At 45.8% G+C, this 24,238-nt stretch overlaps 2 protein-coding genes across 3 annotated transcripts in view; both read left to right on the top strand.

Annotated features, from left to right (window-relative positions):
* The window catches only part of LOC309567476 (NXPE family member 4-like), a gene marked incomplete at both ends in the record, with an annotated part of 285,167 nt that overhangs the window by 56,843 nt on the left and 204,086 nt on the right, over positions 1 to 24,238 (top strand). The gene's annotated exons all lie outside the window — the stretch shown is intronic.
* The window catches only part of LOC309566425 (NXPE family member 1-like), a gene marked incomplete at its 5' end in the record, with an annotated part of 132,193 nt that continues 132,066 nt past the window's right edge, over positions 24,112 to 24,238 (top strand). For both annotated transcript variants that reach the window (XM_082271566.1, XM_082271567.1), the window contains one exon: positions 24,112 to 24,145. The remainder of the gene's footprint in view (positions 24,146 to 24,238) is intronic.

Genomic DNA, 24,238 nt, shown 5'->3' on the forward strand with positions numbered 1-24,238 from the left:
CAACACAGACTATCCCCCAATTTAACTGATCCCCAAAGGTTTTTGATTAAATAGCGGAATAGAAAATATGATCCAAAAAAAGTGTATGTATATCACACGTACACAACCACACTGGGCCCCAATTACTATTGTTTGTACCCCTAAAAGGCTAGATGAGGAGTAGGGGGAGTATGGAACAGGCAGCACCCTCAAACCTTCAGAAGTATGAGATGAACCCCAACAACTTGGAAAGGTGGATCTCTCTCACACGTACCAACACAGACTATCCCCCAATTTAACTGATCCCCAAAGGTTTTTGATTAAATAGCGGAATAGAAAATATGATCCAAAAAAAGTGTATGTATATCACACGTACACAACCACACTAGGCCCCAATTACTATTGTTTGTACCCCTAAAAGGCTAGGAGTAGGGGGAGTATGGAACAGGCAGCACCCTCAAACCTTCAGAAGTATGAGATGAACCCCAACAACTTGGAAAGGTGGATCTCTCTCACACGTACCAACACAGACTATCCCCCAATTTAACTGATCCCCAAAGGTTTTTGATTAAATAGCGGAATAGAAAATATGATCCAAAAAAAGTGTATGTATATCACACGTACACAACCACACTAGGCCCCAATTACTATTGTTTGTACCCCTAAAAGGCTAGGAGTAGGGGGAGTATGGAACAGGCAGCACCCTCAAACCTTCAGAAGTATGAGATGAACCCCAACAACTTGGAAAGGTGGATCTCTCTCACACGTACCAACACAGACTATCCCCCAATTTAACTGATCCCCAAAGGTTTTTGATTAAATAGCGGAATAGAAAATATGATCCAAAAAAAGTGTATGTATATCACACGTACACAACCACACTAGGCCCCAATTACTATTGTTTGTACCCCTAAAAGGCTAGATGAGGAGTAGGGGGAGTATGGAACAGGCAGCACCCTCAAACCTTCAGAAGTATGAGATGAACCCCAACAACTTGGAAAGGTGGATCTCTCTCACACGTACCAACACAGACTATCCCCCAATTTAACTGATCCCCAAAGGTTTTTGATTAAATAGCGGAATAGAAAATATGATCCAAAAAAAGTGTATGTATATCACACGTACACAACCACACTAGGCCCCAATTACTATTGTTTGTACCCCTAAAAGGCTAGATGAGGAGTAGGGGGGGTATGGAACAGGCAGCACCCTCAAACCTTCAGAAGTATGAGATGAACCCCAACAACTTGGAAAGGTGGATCTCTCTCACACGTACCAACACAGACTATCCCCCAATTTAACTGATCCCCAAAGGTTTTTGATTAAATAGCGGAATAGAAAATATGATCCAAAAAAAGTGTATGTATATCACACGTACACAACCACACTAGGCCCCAATTACTATTGTTTGTACCCCTAAAAGGCTAGATGAGGAGTAGGGGGGGTATGGAACAGGCAGCACCCTCAAACCTTCAGAAGTATGAGATGAACCCCAACAACTTGGAAAGGTGGATCTCTCTCACACGTACCAACACAGACTATCCCCCAATTTAACTGATCCCCAAAGGTTTTTGATTAAATAGCGGAATAGAAAATATGATCCAAAAAAAGTGTATGTATATCACACGTACACAACCACACTGGGCCCCAATTACTATTGTTTGTACCCCTAAAAGGCTAGATGAGGAGTAGGGGGAGTATGGAACAGGCAGCACCCTCAAACCTTCAGAAGTATGAGATGAACCCCAACAACTTGGAAAGGTGGATCTCTCTCACACGTACCAACACAGACTATCCCCCAATTTAACTGATCCCCAAAGGTTTTTGATTAAATAGCGGAATAGAAAATATGATCCAAAAAAAGTGTATGTATATCACACGTACACAACCACACTAGGCCCCAATTACTATTGTTTGTACCCCTAAAAGGCTAGATGAGGAGTAGGGGGAGTATGGAACAGGCAGCACCCTCAAACCTTCAGAAGTATGAGATGAACCCCAACAACTTGGAAAGGTGGATCTCTCTCACACGTACCAACACAGACTATCCCCCAATTTAACTGATCCCCAAAGGTTTTTGATTAAATAGCGGAATAGAAAATATGATCCAAAAAAAGTGTATGTATATCACACGTACACAACCACACTAGGCCCCAATTACTATTGTTTGTACCCCTAAAAGGCTAGATGAGGAGTAGGGGGGGTATGGAACAGGCAGCACCCTCAAACCTTCAGAAGTATGAGATGAACCCCAACAACTTGGAAAGGTGGATCTCTCTCACACGTACCAACACAGACTATCCCCCAATTTAACTGATCCCCAAAGGTTTTTGATTAAATAGCGGAATAGAAAATATGATCCAAAAAAAGTGTATGTATATCACACGTACACAACCACACTAGGCCCCAATTACTATTGTTTGTACCCCTAAAAGGCTAGATGAGGAGTAGGGGGGGTATGGAACAGGCAGCACCCTCAAACCTTCAGAAGTATGAGATGAACCCCAACAACTTGGAAAGGTGGATCTCTCTCACACGTACCAACACAGACTATCCCCCAATTTAACTGATCCCCAAAGGTTTTTGATTAAATAGCGGAATAGAAAATATGATCCAAAAAAAGTGTATGTATATCACACGTACACAACCACACTGGGCCCCAATTACTATTGTTTGTACCCCTAAAAGGCTAGATGAGGAGTAGGGGGAGTATGGAACAGGCAGCACCCTCAAACCTTCAGAAGTATGAGATGAACCCCAACAACTTGGAAAGGTGGATCTCTCTCACACGTACCAACACAGACTATCCCCCAATTTAACTGATCCCCAAAGGTTTTTGATTAAATAGCGGAATAGAAAATATGATCCAAAAAAAGTGTATGTATATCACACGTACACAACCACACTAGGCCCCAATTACTATTGTTTGTACCCCTAAAAGGCTAGGAGTAGGGGGAGTATGGAACAGGCAGCACCCTCAAACCTTCAGAAGTATGAGATGAACCCCAACAACTTGGAAAGGTGGATCTCTCTCACACGTACCAACACAGACTATCCCCCAATTTAACTGATCCCCAAAGGTTTTTGATTAAATAGCGGAATAGAAAATATGATCCAAAAAAAGTGTATGTATATCACACGTACACAACCACACTAGGCCCCAATTACTATTGTTTGTACCCCTAAAAGGCTAGGAGTAGGGGGAGTATGGAACAGGCAGCACCCTCAAACCTTCAGAAGTATGAGATGAACCCCAACAACTTGGAAAGGTGGATCTCTCTCACACGTACCAACACAGACTATCCCCCAATTTAACTGATCCCCAAAGGTTTTTGATTAAATAGCGGAATAGAAAATATGATCCAAAAAAAGTGTATGTATATCACACGTACACAACCACACTAGGCCCCAATTACTATTGTTTGTACCCCTAAAAGGCTAGGAGTAGGGGGAGTATGGAACAGGCAGCACCCTCAAACCTTCAGAAGTATGAGATGAACCCCAACAACTTGGAAAGGTGGATCTCTCTCACACGTACCAACACAGACTATCCCCCAATTTAACTGATCCCCAAAGGTTTTTGATTAAATAGCGGAATAGAAAATATGATCCAAAAAAAGTGTATGTATATCACACGTACACAACCACACTAGGCCCCAATTACTATTGTTTGTACCCCTAAAAGGCTAGGAGTAGGGGGAGTATGGAACAGGCAGCACCCTCAAACCTTCAGAAGTATGAGATGAACCCCAACAACTTGGAAAGGTGGATCTCTCTCACACGTACCAACACAGACTATCCCCCAATTTAACTGATCCCCAAAGGTTTTTGATTAAATAGCGGAATAGAAAATATGATCCAAAAAAAGTGTATGTATATCACACGTACACAACCACACTAGGCCCCAATTACTATTGTTTGTACCCCTAAAAGGCTAGGAGTAGGGGGAGTATGGAACAGGCAGCACCCTCAAACCTTCAGAAGTATGAGATGAACCCCAACAACTTGGAAAGGTGGATCTCTCTCACACGTACCAACACAGACTATCCCCCAATTTAACTGATCCCCAAAGGTTTTTGATTAAATAGCGGAATAGAAAATATGATCCAAAAAAAGTGTATGTATATCACACGTACACAACCACACTAGGCCCCAATTACTATTGTTTGTACCCCTAAAAGGCTAGGAGTAGGGGGAGTATGGAACAGGCAGCACCCTCAAACCTTCAGAAGTATGAGATGAACCCCAACAACTTGGAAAGGTGGATCTCTCTCACACGTACCAACACAGACTATCCCCCAATTTAACTGATCCCCAAAGGTTTTTGATTAAATAGCGGAATAGAAAATATGATCCAAAAAAAGTGTATGTATATCACACGTACACAACCACACTAGGCCCCAATTACTATTGTTTGTACCCCTAAAAGGCTAGATGAGGAGTAGGGGGGGTATGGAACAGGCAGCACCCTCAAACCTTCAGAAGTATGAGATGAACCCCAACAACTTGGAAAGGTGGATCTCTCTCACACGTACCAACACAGACTATCCCCCAATTTAACTGATCCCCAAAGGTTTTTGATTAAATAGCGGAATAGAAAATATGATCCAAAAAAAGTGTATGTATATCACACGTACACAACCACACTAGGCCCCAATTACTATTGTTTGTACCCCTAAAAGGCTAGATGAGGAGTAGGGGGGGTATGGAACAGGCAGCACCCTCAAACCTTCAGAAGTATGAGATGAACCCCAACAACTTGGAAAGGTGGATCTCTCTCACACGTACCAACACAGACTATCCCCCAATTTAACTGATCCCCAAAGGTTTTTGATTAAATAGCGGAATAGAAAATATGATCCAAAAAAAGTGTATGTATATCACACGTACACAACCACACTAGGCCCCAATTACTATTGTTTGTACCCCTAAAAGGCTAGATGAGGAGTAGGGGGGGTATGGAACAGGCAGCACCCTCAAACCTTCAGAAGTATGAGATGAACCCCAACAACTTGGAAAGGTGGATCTCTCTCACACGTACCAACACAGACTATCCCCCAATTTAACTGATCCCCAAAGGTTTTTGATTAAATAGCGGAATAGAAAATATGATCCAAAAAAAGTGTATGTATATCACACGTACACAACCACACTAGGCCCCAATTACTATTGTTTGTACCCCTAAAAGGCTAGATGAGGAGTAGGGGGAGTATGGAACAGGCAGCACCCTCAAACCTTCAGAAGTATGAGATGAACCCCAACAACTTGGAAAGGTGGATCTCTCTCACACGTACCAACACAGACTATCCCCCAATTTAACTGATCCCCAAAGGTTTTTGATTAAATAGCGGAATAGAAAATATGATCCAAAAAAAGTGTATGTATATCACACGTACACAACCACACTGGGCCCCAATTACTATTGTTTGTACCCCTAAAAGGCTAGATGAGGAGTAGGGGGAGTATGGAACAGGCAGCACCCTCAAACCTTCAGAAGTATGAGATGAACCCCAACAACTTGGAAAGGTGGATCTCTCTCACACGTACCAACACAGACTATCCCCCAATTTAACTGATCCCCAAAGGTTTTTGATTAAATAGCGGAATAGAAAATATGATCCAAAAAAAGTGTATGTATATCACACGTACACAACCACACTAGGCCCCAATTACTATTGTTTGTACCCCTAAAAGGCTAGATGAGGAGTAGGGGGGGTATGGAACAGGCAGCACCCTCAAACCTTCAGAAGTATGAGATGAACCCCAACAACTTGGAAAGGTGGATCTCTCTCACACGTACCAACACAGACTATCCCCCAATTTAACTGATCCCCAAAGGTTTTTGATTAAATAGCGGAATAGAAAATATGATCCAAAAAAAGTGTATGTATATCACACGTACACAACCACACTAGGCCCCAATTACTATTGTTTGTACCCCTAAAAGGCTAGGAGTAGGGGGAGTATGGAACAGGCAGCACCCTCAAACCTTCAGAAGTATGAGATGAACCCCAACAACTTGGAAAGGTGGATCTCTCTCACACGTACCAACACAGACTATCCCCCAATTTAACTGATCCCCAAAGGTTTTTGATTAAATAGCGGAATAGAAAATATGATCCAAAAAAAGTGTATGTATATCACACGTACACAACCACACTAGGCCCCAATTACTATTGTTTGTACCCCTAAAAGGCTAGATGAGGAGTAGGGGGAGTATGGAACAGGCAGCACCCTCAAATCTTCAGAAGTATGAGATTGTGTTCACTGTACCCCACAAAGATTGAGTTCACTGCACCCCACAATGATTGTGTTCACTGCACCCCACAAAGATTGTGTTCACTGCACCTCACAAAGATTGTGTTCACTGTACCCCCCAAAGATTGTGTTCACTGCACCCCACAAAGATTCTGTTCACTGTACCCCACAAAGATTGTGTTCACTGCACCCTAAAAGGATGTTGTTCACTGCACCCCACAAAGATTGTGTTCACTGCACCCTAAAAGGATGTTGTTCACTGCACCCCAAAAAGATTGTGTTCACTGTACCCCCCTAAAGATTGTGTTCACTGCACCCCACAAAGATTGTGTTCACTGCACCCCAAAAAGATTGTGTTCACTGTACCCCCCAAAGATTGTGTTCACTGCACCCCAAAAAGATTGTGTTCACTGTACCCCCCAAAGATTGTGTTCACTGCACCCCACAAAGATTCTGTTCACTGTACCCCACAAAGATTGTGTTCACTGCACCCCAAAAAGATTGTGTTCACTGTACCCCCCCAAAGATTGTGTTCACTGCACCCCACAAAGATTCTGTTCACTGCACCCCACAAAGGATTTTGTTCACTGCACCCCAAAAAGATTGTGTTCACTGCACCCCAAAAAGGATTTTGATCACTGCACCCCAAAAAGGATGTTGTTCACTGCACCCCAAAAATGATTTTGTTCACTCCACCCCAAAAAGATTGTGTTCACTGCACCCCACAAAGATTGTGTTCACTGCACCCCAAAAAGATTGTGTTCACTGTACCCCCCAAAGATTGTGTTCACTGCACCCCACAAAGATTCTGTTCACTGTACCCCACAAAGATTGTGTTCACTGCACCCCAAAAAGATTGTGTTCACTGCACCCCAAAAAGGATGTTGTTCACTGCACCCCAAAAAGGATGTTGTTCACTCCACCCCAAAAAGATTGTGTTCACTGCACCCCACAAAGATTGTGTTCACTGCACCCCAAAAAGATTGTGTTCACTGCACCCCAAAAATGATTTTGTTCACTGCACCCCAAAAAGGATTTTGTTCACTGCACCCCAAAAAGGATGTTGTTCACTCCACCCCAAAAAGATTGTGTTCACTGCACCCCAAAAAGATTGTGTTCACTGCACCCCACAAAGGATTTTGTTCACTGCACCCCAAAAAGATTGTGTTCACTGCACCCCAAAAAGGATGTTGTTCACTGCACCCCAAAAAGGATTTTGTTCACTGCACCCCAAAAAGATTGTGTTCACTGCACCCCACAAAGGATTTTGTTCACTGCACCCCACAAAGATTGTGTTCACTGCACACCAAAAAGGATTGTGTTCACTGCACCCCAAAAAGATTTTGTTCACTGCACCCCAAAAAGATTGTGTTCACTGCAGCCCAAAAAGATTGTGTTCACTGCAGCCCAAAAAGATTGTGTTCACTGCAGCCCAAAAAGATTGTGTTCACTGCAGCCCAAAAAGATTGTGTTCACTGCAGCTCACACACAGAAAAATGGATGTGGATCACTGACACCTGCCTATCTCCAATCCCACACCACACAGCAATATCGATTGTAGTTTGTAGAACACAGTTTCCCTAAAATTCAGCAGACTCTGTCCCTAACAGGATTGAGAAGAGATCGTAGATCAGGATTGAGTGCAGATTCACCCCACCCCCCACACAGCAATATCGATTGTAGTTTGTAGAAGACACTGACCCTATAATTCAGCAGACTCTATCCCTAAAATGCCTACAACTCGCCCTGCCTAAACACTCCGACCTGTCCCTCAATTCTATCCGGACACAAATGGTTTTTTCCTGCCTATCTTTCCCTAATCAGCAGCCAGCACATTGATGTGTGCTCTGTCCCTTAGCTAAGCAGCAGAATGACGCTGCTGCGGCGGCTGCCTCGAACTTATAAAGACTTGGTCACATGCTTCAGACGGCCAATCACAGCTACTAAGACATTTGCAGGCATGGCTGGGATGGCTTAAGGCACACCAGTTAAACGATTGTTGATTGGCTGTTGAAAGCCCGCCATGAAAAGAGCGCCAAAGCATGCAAAACCCGGAAATAAAACGACCGAACACGGATTTTTACCCGAACATACAGTAAAGTGTCCGTGTCCGTGTTCGGGTAAAAAAAATCCAATTATTCGGTACGAACACGAATAATACAGTCCGTGTTCGCTCAACACTAATCTTGGCATCTCATGGCCTTCAAAACTGTGATAGGTAGTGAGGAGTGAAATCAACAATTTACTCCCTTAGAAAGCCTGAAGGAGGTGATTGGATTCCGGGGTTCTGTACGCGGCTAGACTGACAAAAAGTCTCACACATGGGGTATCCCTGTACTCAGGAGAAGCAGTAGAATGTATTTTGGGGTGTCATTTCACATATACCCATGGCATGTGTGAGCAATATATCATTTAGTGACAACTTTGTGTAAAAAATAAAAATAAAAATAATAATTTTCCCGAAACTTGTGGCAAAATATAAAATATTCCATGGACTCACCATGCCTCTCAGCAAATATCTTGGAGTGTCTACTTTGCAAAATGGGGTCTTTTGGGGGGGTTTGTGCTATCTTGAAATTTCAGGGCCTCTGAAACTGTGACAGGTAGTGCGGAAGTAAAATGCACAATTTACGCCATTAGAAAACCTGAAGGTGGTGATTGGCTTTCGGGGTCCGGTACACAGTTAGGCTCCCAAAAAGTCTCACACATGTGGTATCCCTGTACTTAGGAGAAGCAGCAGAATGTATTTTAGGGTGTCATTTAACATATAACCATGGTATGCATGAGCAATATATCATTTAGTTACAACTTTGTGTAAAAAAAAAACAAAAAAAACAAAAACAAATTGTCACCTTCCCAAAACTTAGGGCAAAATATAAAATACTCCATGGACTCAATATGCCTCTCAGAAAATAGCTTTGGGTGTCTACTTTCCAAAAAGGGGTCGTTTGGGGGTCGTTTGAACTGTCCTGGTATTTTATGCTCAATCTTAGCCACACATCACCCACTCTTCTAACCACTTGAAAACCAAGCCTTTTCTGTGACTTTTTTTTACATGAAAAATTATATTTTTTTTTTACTAGAAAATTAATTTGAACCCCCAAACATTATATATCTTTTTAAAGCAGAGGCCCTACTGAACAAAATGGTGGATGTTGCAAATTTTTTTGCCACACGGTATTTGCGCACAGATTTTCCATTTTTTTTATTGTTATCACAGTGAATTTAAATATCCCCTATGATAGCAATCTGTAGTGACAGGTACTCTTTTTTAAAAAAAATTGGGGTCTTTTAGACTTTAGATCTCTCTTCTGACCTTAACGCATCTAACCACACCAAGATTGGTGTGATAAGGAGCTTTCCCAATTTTCCCATGGTGCTGTTTATTTCTGGCGAAACAGAAGTCATGAAATGCTCGTAGCTTCCGGTATCTTAGGCCATAGAGATGATTGGAGCCATTCTCATCTCCAATCAGCTCTATGGTTAGATAATTGAACAACCGGCTGCACTCTCGGGTTAACCAGTGGGACAGGAGAGCCCGAAAAAAACTACGGAAGGCGGCGGGAGTCCCCTCCCACTGCTTGTAAAAGCAGTCTAGCGGCTAATTATCTGCTAGGATCGCTTTTACATGTAAGCTGACCGCTGGTTGTAAAAAACGATACCAAGATGATGCCTAAATCTGCAAGCATCATCCTGGTATAACCACTCAAAGTCCAGCAACATACCAGTACATCGCTAGTCCTTGTTTGGCATATAGTGTAGGTTTTTTTTTTTTTCATGCAGCCTGTGGGCTGAATGAAAAAAAGAGAACCTAACAGAGATCTCCACAAGAAAATTGTGTAGTGTACCCACCATTAGCCGCCCAAAACATCCAAACCTACTTTCTAATGATGGGTATACATGACAAAATTCCATGTATACCTAATGGTTTTTAACTGCGGTGGTGAAATCACCTCCTACAGCGCCGCCTTTAGAGATTTCCATATATGCTGAGCGCAAACGCTGTTTGTGTCAGAATATATAAAATCAGTGTGGCTGCTGATGAGTGTACCTGCAAAGCAAACTGGTTAACAATAGATTGAAAAACAATAACAAAGTACAGTAAAAGTACAGTAGGAAGAGTAGAAGTAGAAGAGCAGAGTAAGAACAGAAAAATAACTCAAACGACAACTATTTTTGGCTTTTTTATTTTTTTGTAATTTTTTTTGTAACTTTTTGTAATTTTTTTTGTAATTTTTTTTGTAATTTTTTTTTTACACTTGATTTTTTCAACTGCAACTTTCCAGGTTAGGGTCTCTCAAAATGTCGATAGCCATCGAACATCTTTCGAGACCCTGTGTTAGTGTGCCCTAAACTGTGTCGTACTGTACCTTACGCTAATACTCCACTAGTGTGTGGTAGCGTTGGAAACATTCCCCGATGCAGAGACCAGGTTGGTCAGGACAGAAGGGACAATAATAGCAGCCTAAATCCGCACCTGCTACAGACACGACATCTTCTTTGGGGGTGTCTTTGGGTAGGGGTACGCAGGAGGACATGTGGAAAATGCCTCTCATGCAGTCGGCTCACTGCATCTGGTAGGGGAAGTTGGGCAGGAGCACCTCCTGGATACAGGTAGGCTCCGATGATCTCTTCCTGGAATTCCAGGAAGGATCCAGCTCGTCCTAACGCTTTGTATAGCACAAAGGCATTCAGCATAGCCAATTGGAATATATAAACAGACACTTTTTTGTACCAGCGTCTGGCTTTACGGGCAATTAAGTACGGCACCAAAAGCTGGTCGTTGAGGTCCACCCCTCCCATATTAAGGTTATATTCATAGACACAGAGGGGTTTCTCCAAAACACCAGTTTCCGTGGGAATTTGGACTGTCGTGTCTGCGTGAAGGGAGGACAGAACGAAAACATTCCGTGTATCCCTCCACTTCACTGCAAGCAATTTGTCAGTTTTCAAGCAGGCTCTCTCTCCCCGACAAGCCATTGGGGGAAGCCCCGGTGATTAGGTAGCACAGTGCCATATGCACCAATTTTTAATTCAAGCAAGTGACTAAAAAGTGGCACGCTTGTATAAAAATTGGCCACTTACATATGGTACCCCTTTCCGAATAAGGGTGATAAGTCCCAAACTATCTTGCTGCTGCTCCCTATGTAGTCTGGGCAGTTGGGGGGCTCCACAGTGCTATCTTTTCCCTTGTAAACACAGAAACTAACTGCATAGCTTGTGGCCCTGTCACACAGCTTATACAGCTTGACCCCGTATCTGGCACGCTTGCTGGGGAGATACTGCTTCAAAGCAAGGCAGCCAGTAAAATGAATCAGGGACTCATCAACGCAGACAACTTGTTAGGGGGTAAACAAGGCTGCAAACCGCTGATTGAAGTCGTTTACTAGGGGCCAAATTTTGTGGAGCAGGTCATATTCAGGGTCTCCCCGAGGACGACAGAGTTCATTGTGGTTGAAGTGCATGAACCTCAGAATTTGCTTGTATCTCGCCCTGGACATGGAAGCAGAGAACACGCGCATATGGTGAATTGGGCTAGTGGACCAATATAACCGCAACTCACTCTTTTTGGTTATGCTCATGTTAAGGGAAAGGCCCAGAAAGGTTTTAAACTCGGAAACCATTATAGGTTTCCAGTCGAATTGTCTGGCAAAGGGGCGAATTTGGGTTGGCGGCGATGAATTGACCAGCATATAAATTGCTTTGGTCCACAATAGATCTAAAAAGATCTTCCATGAAAAACAGCCCAAAACATTCAGGGGAGTAAAATTGTCTGTTTCCATGTGGATTCCAGGTTGGGCAGTGAAAGGGGGAAGTATAGGCGCTGTAGAATCAGTGGGCTGCCAATTAGAATATGCCAGCGCATCAGGGAGGGCACTATGGGCTCTACGGGCCTGTCTTAGAATTTGCGGTGGCTGCGGGCCACTACTCGTGCTAGCCACCGCACCAGCTTGAACTGCACTTATGGGACTCGCCACGTCACCAAGTGATACTGCAGTGCTGGTTGTTCTAGGTCCAGGGTGTACTAGGCCACTGGTGCTTGCCAGTTCACCAGAAGGTTGAGCGGCACTAGTACCGACACTCTGCTCCATACGTGCCCCTGCAATTCCTGCACCTCAGCAACTCCAGAATGGGGTTGGGTATGCCTGATCTTAACAGTGTCACGGCACTGCCGCGTACTCACCTGCGCCTGGGCGCCTGCGGCGTTCTCGCAACAGAGTCTCTGTGCTTGCCGGTCGCAGAGACACCCTCTCTGGGTCTGCGGTGGCTCCTTCTCTTCCCCTCACCTCTGAGGACTGCAGCGGCACACTTTTATGGCAAGATGGCGGCCGCCATGCGGTTACAGTGTTTTACACAGAGGGAGAGAGGAGAGTTGGAGATCTGGTAAGATCAGGTTCTATGAAGCAAACCAAGATGGTGCTGGGTCTCTGACCTCCCTTTATAGCCCCTGTCAGCCCCACCTACTGGTGGGAGGTGGTGGGTCATGTGATCCTGGCTCCCTATATAAACCAAGCACACCTTCCAGTCAGTGCTTGGTTATTTTCCTTGCTCCTGTGTGTCTGCTAATTGCATTGTCTGTGTTCCTGGTTCCTGATCCTTTCTCCCTCAGGTGGATACTCCTTGATTGCCTGCCAGACCTGACTCCAGAGTTGTCGACCTTACCTCCTCCTCTTCATTAAAGGCCTCCGAGCCACCACAGACCCTACGGGGCCCTGTTCCCACTTCCAGGGACTCCTGAGGGTCGTGATTGTAAGGGAGTGCTGTTCCACTGCAACTGGGTTCCCTCTCCACTGCAAGATCCCAGGTGGGTTGTGACATAATAACCAAGCCGCAAAAATGGAACCCGCAGGAACAGCCAAAGCTATTACTGCTCTCACCCAACAGATGACAGCCTTGGCTCAAGCCGTCCAAGTTCTACAAGCCAGTAACGCTATGCTTCTTCAACATGAACAAAGAAGGGCTCAGTCTGTACCCCTTCCAGACTCACCCCCAGCCACTGGTCCGGTACTAACTGCATTCCCAGAACCAGCCATTCCTATGCCTGACAAGTTTACTGGAAAGAAGTCTGAACTGCGATCATTCATCACAGCTTGTGAACTACTCTTCGTCCTAAAACCATGCACCTACCCCAATGATTATGTGAAGGTCCGCACAACCATTGCCTTGCTGTCAGGTCAACCACAAACCTGGGCACACCAACTCCTGCACTCAAAAAGTCGAATATTGGAGACCTGGGACTCTTATGCCGCAGCTATGCGTACATTATATGATGACCCTCCGCTGCTCGCTCAGCCCTCCGTTCCCTCCGGCAAGGAAGAAGACCTGTGGAGGACTACACCACGGATTTCCGGGAGTTGGCGTCTGACACTGGTTATAATGAAACTGGCCTGATAGAACAGTACCGACTAGGACTATCTGAGACTATCCGAGACCTTAAAAGATGAATTAGCCAGAGTTGGGCTTCCTTGGACGGTCTGATCCTCCTAGTCACGCAATTAGACCGACGCTTCCGTGAACGAAGAAGTGAGAGACAGGCTCCAGCTAATCTGCGGTCCTTGGATTCCCCAGGCCCTATGCCTTCTGCTTCTCCATCCTCTTCCTCATCCTCATCCTCATCTGAAGAACCTATGCAAATAGGCATGGTTCGTCGTCCACTAACGGAAGAAGACCGCAAGAGACGCCGTTCTCAAGGACTCTGTCTCTATTGTGGGAAAGCTGATCACCAACTCCGGTCATGCCCAGTCCGACCCACAACCTCACCTGGTAATGGTTCCTTAGCCCCTTCTTCCTGGACTTCTACTGTTCCATCCACTGCTTCTTACTTATCTGTTTCTCTTTCTCTCCAGTGGGGAAGTAGAGATCTCCAGATTACAGCCATCATCGACTCCGGAGCCAGCGGGTGTTTCATAGACCAGACCTTAGTCTGATCACATCATCTGCCTATGCAACTTAAGTCACGGCCGTTATCCCTATTCGTGGTAGATGGGACTCCTATCAAAACTGGACCCGTACTACATGAAACCGGTCCCATCTGTCTCCTCTTTGGTCACCATAAAGAGACTATCAATTTGGATATTGTACCCTCACCAATATTCCCACTCATCCTCGGCCTTCCCTGGCTTCGCGACCACAATCCAGCGATAGACTGGATCAAGGGTACTCTCACCTTCTCTTCCACCTTTTGCACCACCACTTGCTTAAAAGAGACACCCACGCATCTACTCACGATAAACCTTGACCCTCCAGTTATCTTGCCAGACAAATACAAGGGATTCCAGGATGTCTTCAACAAACAGAATGCAGATCAGTTGCCCCCAAGACGTCCATATGATTGTCCAATCGATTTGCTCCCAGGTGCCCCTATCCCCTATGGACGTGTATTCCCTCTGTCGGAAACTGAACTTGCGCACCTCAAAGGGTACATTTCTGACAGCCTCGCCAAAGGTTTCATCAGACCTTCCACGTCACCAGCAGGAGCAGGTATATTTTTTGTTGGTAAGAAAGATGAGGTCTTCGCCCATGTATTGACTACCGTGCCTTGAATAACATCACTATTAAGAATTGATATCCCTTACCTCTGATACCCGAGCTCCTAGATCGATTAAGGAAAGCAAAGATTTTCTCGAAACTAGACCTACGAGGGGCATATAACCTGGTCCGCATACGCAAGGGGGATGAGTGGAAGACAGCATTCAGGACACGCTACGGACATTTTGAATATCTCGTCATGCCCTTCGGGCTCTGCAATGCTCCGGCCACATTCCAGCACTTCCTGAATGATGTCTTCCGTGATATACTGGATTCTTTCGTCGTAATATATCTAGACGACATCCTGATCTTCTCCTCTTCTTCTGCTGAACATAACGAGCATATGAGAAGGGTACTTCTCCGTCTCCGCGAGCACAGACTCTATGCCAAATTGAAGAAATGTGTTTTTGATACAGAATCCGTGGAATTCCTGGGGTACTTGATCTCTCCGGGGCAAATAAAAATGGACCCTCGTAAGATTACAGCTATCCTGGAATGGCCTACCCCTAAGGACAAGAAGTCTGTACAGTGCTTCATTGGGTTTGCCAATTTCTATAGATGTTTTATCAGAGGTTTTTCCCATGTATGCTCCCCCATTACAGCCCTGACAAAAAGCCACAACCTGTTCACATGGACCAACCAAGCTCAAGAGGCCTTTGAGAAACTAAAAGAACTGTTTACCCAGGCTCCTATTCTCATCCAGCCCGATTCTACGAAGACCTTCTTCCTTGAAGTTGACGCCTCCGATATTGCCATTGGGGGTATCCTGTCCCAAAGAGGTGAGAGAGATGATCGACTTCACCCCGTGGCATTCTACTCACGAAAACTCCTGCCCGCTGAAATAAACTACGACGTGGGCGAAAGGGAACTTCTTGCTGTCAAAAACACTCTAGAGGAATGGCGCCATCTCCTTGAAGGAGCACCCTTACCTATAACTGTATATACAGACCACCGTAATCTAGAGTACCTACGTACTGCTAAGAGACTGCGTCCCCGTCAAGCCCGCTGGGCTTTATTCTTTTCCAGATTTAATTTGCAGATCACCTACCGCCCTGGGTCAAAAAATCAAAAGGCAGATGCTCTATCACGCATGTATGAAAAGACAAAACCCAACAGATCAAACCCAAGGGACCATCCTACCTCCAAACCAATTCCTAGCAATACAGGTATCACTCCTAGACCGTTTTCGCAATTCATCGGTCCAACCACCGGTGATGATACCTCCTCTGATCCAGAAATAAGGCTTATGGTACCATGGTGAACAACTGTATATACCACCTTCACTCCAGTCTCAGGTAATTGGCCAGTTCCATGATACTCTTTCAGCAGGCCATGGAGGAATTACCCAGACATTTGAAAACATTAGCCGTTATTATTGGTGGCCTTCTATTAAATCGGACGTCAGGGATTATGTCCTTTCTTGTGATATCTGTGCTCGATCAAAGACCCCAAAGATAAAACCTGTGGGTCTTCTCCAACCTCCTGCAGTTCCTCGAGGACCATGGACCGACATAGCCATGGACTTTATTGTGGATCTACCCTTATTACACAAACACAACACCATCATGGTGGTAGTGGATAGATTCACAAAAATGGCACATTTCATTCCTTCTGTAGGACTTCCATCTGCTTCAAAGACTGCCTCCTTGTTCCTGCAAAACATCTTTCGGATACATGGATTACCCCAAACCATCATCACTGACCGTGGGTCCCAGTTCACCTCCCATTTCTGGTCCCATTTTTGTCGTCATCTAAGGATCCAACAATGTTTATCCTCGGCTTACCATCCTCAGACCAACGGCCAAACAGAACGTACCAACCAGATTCTAGAACAATATCTTCGTTGTTTCACTACACATCTGCAAGACGACTAGTTATCTCTGCTTCCCACAGCAGAGTTCTCCTACAACAACCACATGCATCACTCCAGCAAGATGACACCTTTTTATGCCAACTATGGTTTCCATCCATGTGCCCTTCCAGAGCTACCTTGTCCAAACACAGTGCCCGATGTAGCCTCACAATTGAACAAACTTAGACATCTTAAGCCTATGTTGTACCAGACCCTGAAAATAGCACAACAACGCTACAAAGGATATGCAGACAAGAAAAGGTCCCCAGCACCCACCTATGTGCCAGGAGACAAAGTCTGGCTGTCCACACAACATATGCGTTTGTCTTGCCCCTCACGGAAGTTGGGACCACGTTACATAGGGCCTTTCACTATAACCGAGATCCTATCTCCTGTGGCCGTCCACCTGGATCTCCCTTCCACCTACGGGTTACATCCTGTTTTTCATGTATCCCTCCTAAAACCTTGGAAACCCAACAGATTTCCTTCCCGTTTTGTTGCTCCACCCTCTCCAGTGGTTGTGGATGGCTCTGAAGAGTTTGAAGTCCAAGAGATTCTCGATTCCAGACGTCGTAGGGGAAATCTGAAGTATCTCATCCACTGGAAAGGGTATGGCCCAGAGGAAAGATCCTGGGAGCCAGCTAAGAATGTTCATGCACCTGCCAAGATTAGAGCTTTCCACAGAAGACACCCTGGCCGACCAACCCTATTTCGCGCCCTGAGGTCGCGTTTAGGAAGGGGGCTCTGTCACGGCACTGCCACGTACTCACCTGCGTCTGGGCGCCTGCGGCGTTCTCGCAACAGAGTCTCGGTGCTTGCCGGTCGCAGAGACACCCCCTCCGGGTCTGCGGTGGCTCCTTCTCCTCCCCTCACCTCTGAGGACTGCAGCGGCACACTGTCATGGCAAGATGGCGGCCGCTATGCGGTTACAGTGTTTTACACAGAGGGAGAGAGGAGAGTTGGAGATCTGGTAAGATCAGGTTCTATGAAGCAAACCAAGATGGCGCTGGGTCTCTGACCTCCCTTTATAGCCCCTGTCAGCCCCACCTACTGGTGGGAGGTGGCGGGTCATGTGATCCTGGCTCCCTATATAAACCAAGCACACCTTCCAGTCAGTGCTTGGTTATTTTCCTTGCTCCTGTGTGTCTGCTAATTGCATTGTTTGTGTTCCTGGTTCCTGATCCTTTCTCCCTCAGGTGGATACTCCTTGATTGCCTGCCAGACCTGACTCCAGAGTTGTCGACCTTACCTCCTCCTCTTCATTAAAGGCCTCCGTGCCACCACAGACCCTACGGGGCCCTGTTCCCACTTCCAGGGACTCCTGAGGGTCGTGATTGTAAGGGAGTGCTGTTCCACTGCAACTGGGTTCCCTCTCCACTGTGACAAACAGGGACCCATCAGTCGTCTGAGCTATCTGTCAGGGAGCCACTGTTCTCTAAAGGTTCGTATACTGACCCTGATTCTGCCAGTGAGGCTTCCCCATCGCTCTCATCTGACATGGTCAGTATACTGTAGGCCTCTGCTACTGTACCACAGTTTGGACATTTTAGCAACCAAATTTACAGGTACAGTAGTGTGACTCACAGGTAAAAAAGCACCTGGTTGTCAAGGACTATTTCAACCGCTACCAAAAAACTGCTAATGCTAGCAGGGATCAGGCCTGACTCTGCTAACACAGCGGTTTTGTGTGTTGTGTTTTTTGGAAGTGACAGTAATCTATTGATTACTGCACTTGCCTGGGTGGGGTGGGGTGGGCTGGACTGGGCGGAGGGGCTAAACGCAGGTGCTGGCAGGAGTCAGTGCTCATCGTGCAAACACTGCGTTTTGGGAACCCTAAACTATTGGGGAGGCTAGTATAGTTCTGATCAGATCAGATATTGATCTGTTCAAACACTATACTAGCAATGGAGGTGTATGTGTGTGTATGTGGTAATTAAGGGGTTAACTGATATTTCTAACTATGCACCGGGGATCTGCGCTATCCTAGACTGGCGCTAACGCTAACTAATGTCACCTGTGACACTAATAATAGTGATCAGAAAAAAAACTGTACACTATAAAAGTGACACTGTGACAGGGCAATGGAGGCGTTAACTGGGGGTGATCAGGGGGTTAAATCTTTATGGGGGGGTGTCAGGTATCCTAAGCCTAAAATGCATTGGTTGCAAGCGCTAAACCAAGTCACACTAATACAAAAATATAGGTAAATGCTATATTCTGTCTATAGTGTGCAATGTGACAGGGGGTATAGGGGTTAACTGGGGGTCATCAGGGGGTTAAATCTTTATTGGGGGGGGGGTGGCAGGGACCCAAAACCTACTTGGGACAGAAACTAACTCGCTAGTGCTAACTGAAGTCACAATCACACTATCACAGAAATACAGTAAACCATTATATTGCCTGTATATAGTGTGCAATGTGACAGGGGGGAAGGGGTTAACTGGGGGTGATCAGGGGGGGATCAGGGGGTTAAATCTTTATAGGGGGGACGGCGGGTATCCTAAGCCTAATAGGAACGGTCAAAAGCGCTAAACCAAGTCATAAGTCAAACGAATACAGAAATATAGGAAACAGCTATATACTGTATAGAGTGTGCGATGTGACAGGGGGTGTAGGGGTTAACTGGGGGGGGTGATCGGGGGTTAAATGTGCCTATCTACCTGTGTGTGTGTGTGGGTGCTTGGTGCAGTACTCACAGTTTTGATCCTCTCTCTTCGCTCGATGAATCCAAAAAGGATTTTGGGAGGAGAGAGCGGGTAATTTCTGTGCCTGTGTTTACACTACACAGGCACAGGTCAGTCTCTGATTGGGCAGGACCGATCAACAGGACCAGGCTAAAAATCATTGGCCTGAACCTGATGACTGATCAGTTCTGAACCCAATCAGACCAGCGACGGGAGCGAGCGACGTAGTACTACTTCATTTTGCCCAGCAGCGGCTGCCTGCTGCAGTAAAGTTTTGGGACGCCTGTCTTCATACGCACATGAACTTTAATGGCAACTCAGTTTTAGTCCGTAGAGTTCAATATTAAGTTGGCCCATCCTTTGCAGCTCTAACATCTTCAACTCTTCTGGGAAGGCTGTCACAAGGTTTAAGAGTGTGTCCATGGGAATGTTTGGCCATTCTTCTAGAAGCGCAAGGCCTGGCTCACAGTTTGCACTCTAATTCATCTCAAAGGTGGCTAGCTCACTAGATTGCTTTTAAAAAGGCCTGGATTCTTTCCTGGGTGTACATAATATAAATGGGTACTAATATTTATAGGTAGTTTTTTTTCCCCTGCTGTAGCAAATTGGATCATGCTTTGCTGGGTTTTTTCGCCTTCCTCTGGATCAACTGCGGGTATAGGATTGTGTATATGGGATTGTATGGTTGTGTTTTCTTTACTGTTTTTTTTTTTTTTTTTATTGGTTGAGCCAGATAGACTTGTGTCTTTTTCAAACTGACTAACTATGTGTTCTATTGGGTTGAGGTCAGGATTCTGTGCAGGCCAATCAGGTTCCTTTACTCCAAACTCGCTCATCCATGTCTTTATAGACCTTGTTTGCGCACAGGTGCGCACTAATGTTGGAACAGGAAGGGGCCATCCCCAAACTGTTCCCACAAAGTTGGGAGCATGAAATTGTCCAAAATGTCTTAGCATGCTGATGCCTTAAGAGTTTTCTACACTGGAACTATGGGGCCCAAGCCCAAACCCTGAAAAACAACCCCACACCGTAATCCCCCCTCAACCAAATGATTTGGACCAGTGCACAAAGGCATGGATGACTGAGTTTGGGGTGGAGGAACTTGACTGGCCAGCACCTGATCTCCTGATCTCAACCCAATAGAATACCTTTAGGATGAATTAGGGCAGAGACTGCAAGCCAGGCCTTCTCGTCCACATCAGTGCCTGACCTCACAATTGCGCTTCTAGAAGAATGGTCAAACATTTCCATAGACACACTCCTAAACTTTGTGGGCAGCCTTCCCAGAAGCTGTTATAGCTGCAAAGGGTGGGCCAACTCAATATTGAACCCTTTGAACTTAGACCATTAAAGCTGAGTTCCCCCCCCCCTCCAAAAATTAAAAGTCAGCAGCTACATATACTGTAGCTGCTGACTTTTAATACTAGAACCTGACCTGAAATCCAGCAATGTCGGCACTGCAGAAAATGTTTCCATACGTTGTTGGGTGCTGCCGCCGCCATTGCCGGTAAGTGAACCCGCCAGTGAAGCTTTTTGGTTTACGGCCGGGTCCCTACTGCACATGCACGAAGTGCGCTGTGCTCGGTAACTAGCCTGGAAGCAGAGGGAGGAGGGGGTTGAACTTCTGACGTAGTACCTCACTGCGGCGAGGCTTAACAGAAGTGGGGATAGGGTGCCTGTCAAAAACAGGTACCCACCCCCAGAAAGGTGCCAAATGTGGCACTGGAGGGGAGGGAGGGGAGGAGACAGATAAGCAGAAGTTTCACTTTTGAGTGGAACTCCGCTTTAAAGTTCATGTGTGTGTAAAGGCAGACGTCCCAATACCTTTGGAAATATAGTGTCAGTGGCGGCCGGTTTATAGGGGGCGCAGGGGCCCCTCCCCAATCAGTGCAAAGAAAAAAAAATTACCATTTGAAGCCAAATAGGGGTGCCGGACCTACTGCTGACTATGGGGGGAGGGGGGGTTGCACCCCACGTGCTGCCACGCAGAGGCGCCGATTGGCGGCCTTCTGGGTGTCATTGGGGAGCAGAGCAATGCGCTCTTGCACTCCCCACTGTAGTGCTGTCCTGGCTGTGATTGGTCCAGACTCCAGCCTGGACCAATCATACAGGACATCCCGGGTGACGTTGCGTGGGGGGCGGTGCGTGAGTCAGTCACTCACCGTCCCGGCCGTCACCCTCCCGCCTGCCGTCAGAGAGGAGGAGCAGCGGCGCGCGTGATCGAGGAAGAAGACGTCTCTGCCGAGTCCCGTCAGCAGCAGAGAGCAGCAGCAGCAGACGCCAGGCAGTGACACTGCAGTCGGTCCGGTCCAGTCCGGTCGTGAGAGAGCCAGCCCAAGAGCAGGAGGTAAGTGATAATTAAAGCAGTCGCTGCCTCAGACTCAGTGCCTCCTCTCTCTCCTGTGTGCGGGACTGCAGTGCGGACTCGAGTCCGGCAGTGGGGAACTTTGCAGACTCAGAGTCTGTCTGACCAGGCCAGCCCAGGACACCTCTTCCTCCTCTCCAAGCCAGCAGCAGCCAGTCTCCTGGTCTGGATATTCTCATCATGCCACCAGAGAACCATGATGGAACCATCTTATACAAGGCCGCTGTGGGCCATTTACTATTAATAAATATATAGTGCCAGGCCAGCAACCTGCTTAGCAGTGTACACAATATAAGACAGTGCAGGCCAGGCCAATTACATTGTACACAGGTAAAGTGCTATGCACTTGTGTGACGTCAAAGTCACGCAATTTTTTACAGCGTTTTTTTGCCGCGAATCAATACCTATTACCTTTTTCTTTTTGCGCCCCCCCCCCTAAAATTTTGAGCACCAGCCACCACTATATGAAGGATCTTCATGGCAGGTTTACCAGGTAATTTCCAATAAAAGCTGCACATTTTTCAATATTAACCACTTCCCCCTGGGTGGACGTCAACTTTGCGGGGGTATACCGGGATGATGCCTCTAGCTAGCTAGAGGCATCATCCTGGTACCGTTGTTTGAAGCCGACGGTCAGCTTTCCGTCGGTACCAATCGATGCGGCTCGGGAGCCGCTCCATCGTTACCCGGGGGGCGGGAGGGGACGTCCCCCCCTCCCGCCGCCTTCCGCGGCTTTTACCGGGGCTCCCGTCCCACCGGGAGCCCCGAGCACCCAGCCGGCGCGTCCGCCGGCTGGATGGAGTCCCGATGAATGCCGGAACGGCATCAATCGGGTCTCTGATGACGTAACCCGGAGGCGGCGTCCATGACGTCACTTCCGGGTTAGTGTGCTGCAAAACGGCAGCAAATTTGAAAAACGGCTGTATGCAAAAACGCTGTTTTCGGCGTTTTGCATACAGGGAAGTGTAGTGGAGGGGTCTAGGGTCTTTTAGACCCTTGATCCCTCCATAAAGTGTACCTGTCACTGCATATTGCTGTCACAAGGGATGTTTACATTGCTTGTGACAGCAATAAAAGTGATCAGATTTTTTTTTTTTAAAAACTGTAATAAAGTTAAAAAAATAAATAAAATAAATGGGAAAAAAAAAAAAAATTAGCCGCCCCGATCACCGTTAGCTCGCGCACAAAAAAAAACGTATACGGAAGTCGAGCCGTGAATGAAATCGCTGTTCAAACCACACATGTGAGGTATCGCCGCGATCGCCAGAGCGTGAGCAATAATTTAAAAAAAGAGCTACACTCTAACTCTAAACTGGTAACCGTTAAATAAATTTAAAGTGTCGCCTATTGAGATCTCTATTGACCGTAGTTTGTCGCCATCCCACGGGGGGGCGCAATTTTAAACCGTAACATGTTGGGTATCTATTTACTCGGCGTGACATCACCTTTCACAATATACAAAAAAAAATGGGCTAACTTTACTGTTTAGTATTTTTTAAATGCAGTGAAATGTAATTTTTCCCAAAAAAATGGTGTTTTAAAGACCGCTGCGCAAATACTGCGTGACAAAAAATATTGCAATGACCGCAATTTTATTCTCCAGAGTCTTTGCTAAAAAAATATATATAATGTTTGGGGGTTCTAAGTAGTTTTCTAGGAAAAAATACTGGTTTTAACTTGTAAACAAAAAGTGTCCGAAATCGGCCTGGTGGGGAAGTGGTTAAACAACTTCAAAAACGACTTTACAAAATAAAACGTATATGAAATCTTATTGCTTGGGTTTTCTACCAGCACTGTTTCTAATGCCCCGTACACACGTGCAGATTATCTGAAGACTTTTGTCTTCAGATTTACCTTTTCTATGTAGTGCAAGGGCCTGCCGGATTGCATACAAATTGAAAGTGTTCAGGTTTGACCTCATATTATATGGTTTTGGTAAGTCTGCAGACAAAAGTCTTCAGATAATCTGCACTTGTGTACGGGGCATAACGGTGTGCAGACCGATCCTTAGCACGACTGAGAAACAGGAACTTTGAAACAGGTGTTTGTAAAATATATATTGTCGTCTCAGTGTGCTTGTTGCGCTCAGGAAGTGGAAACAGAAAGAATGCAATTATAACTTTGCCCCTAAAGAAGGAGGATCAGTTCCCAGCATACAACCAAAACTTCATAGCTTTGTTTTGACTGAACTAGTTTTTCTTTTCAGAATGTCATAACAAGTGTGCAAAAAAAAAGATAAAGCTTTACAAGTGCTTATCATGGGAAAAAAACCCTGAACACTGAAAATATCCAGAAGTTTGCAGAAGTTGAGAGACGTGGGAGCCTTGTACCGTTACTTTACTGCAAGATACTGTTTAAAATTGTGAGCTGTGAAACTCCTCCCTGACGTTCTGTATTAATAAGTAAGCTTCAACATTTTTAGCATTGCACAGGTTCTGCCCCCGGACAGAGAACTTCGTCCAAATCTTTCAGCTCAAGGTAAGAGTTCAGAGCCTGGTACATTGCACTGATAAATGTTTGATGTATTCATTTTGGGAAATCATTGAGCAACTTGTTTCTTTGGACTGTTAC

The sequence above is a fragment of the Pelophylax lessonae genome (genome assembly GCF_965119305.1).
Source record: "Pelophylax lessonae genome assembly, chromosome: 11".
NCBI lineage: Eukaryota > Metazoa > Chordata > Amphibia > Anura > Ranidae > Pelophylax > Pelophylax lessonae.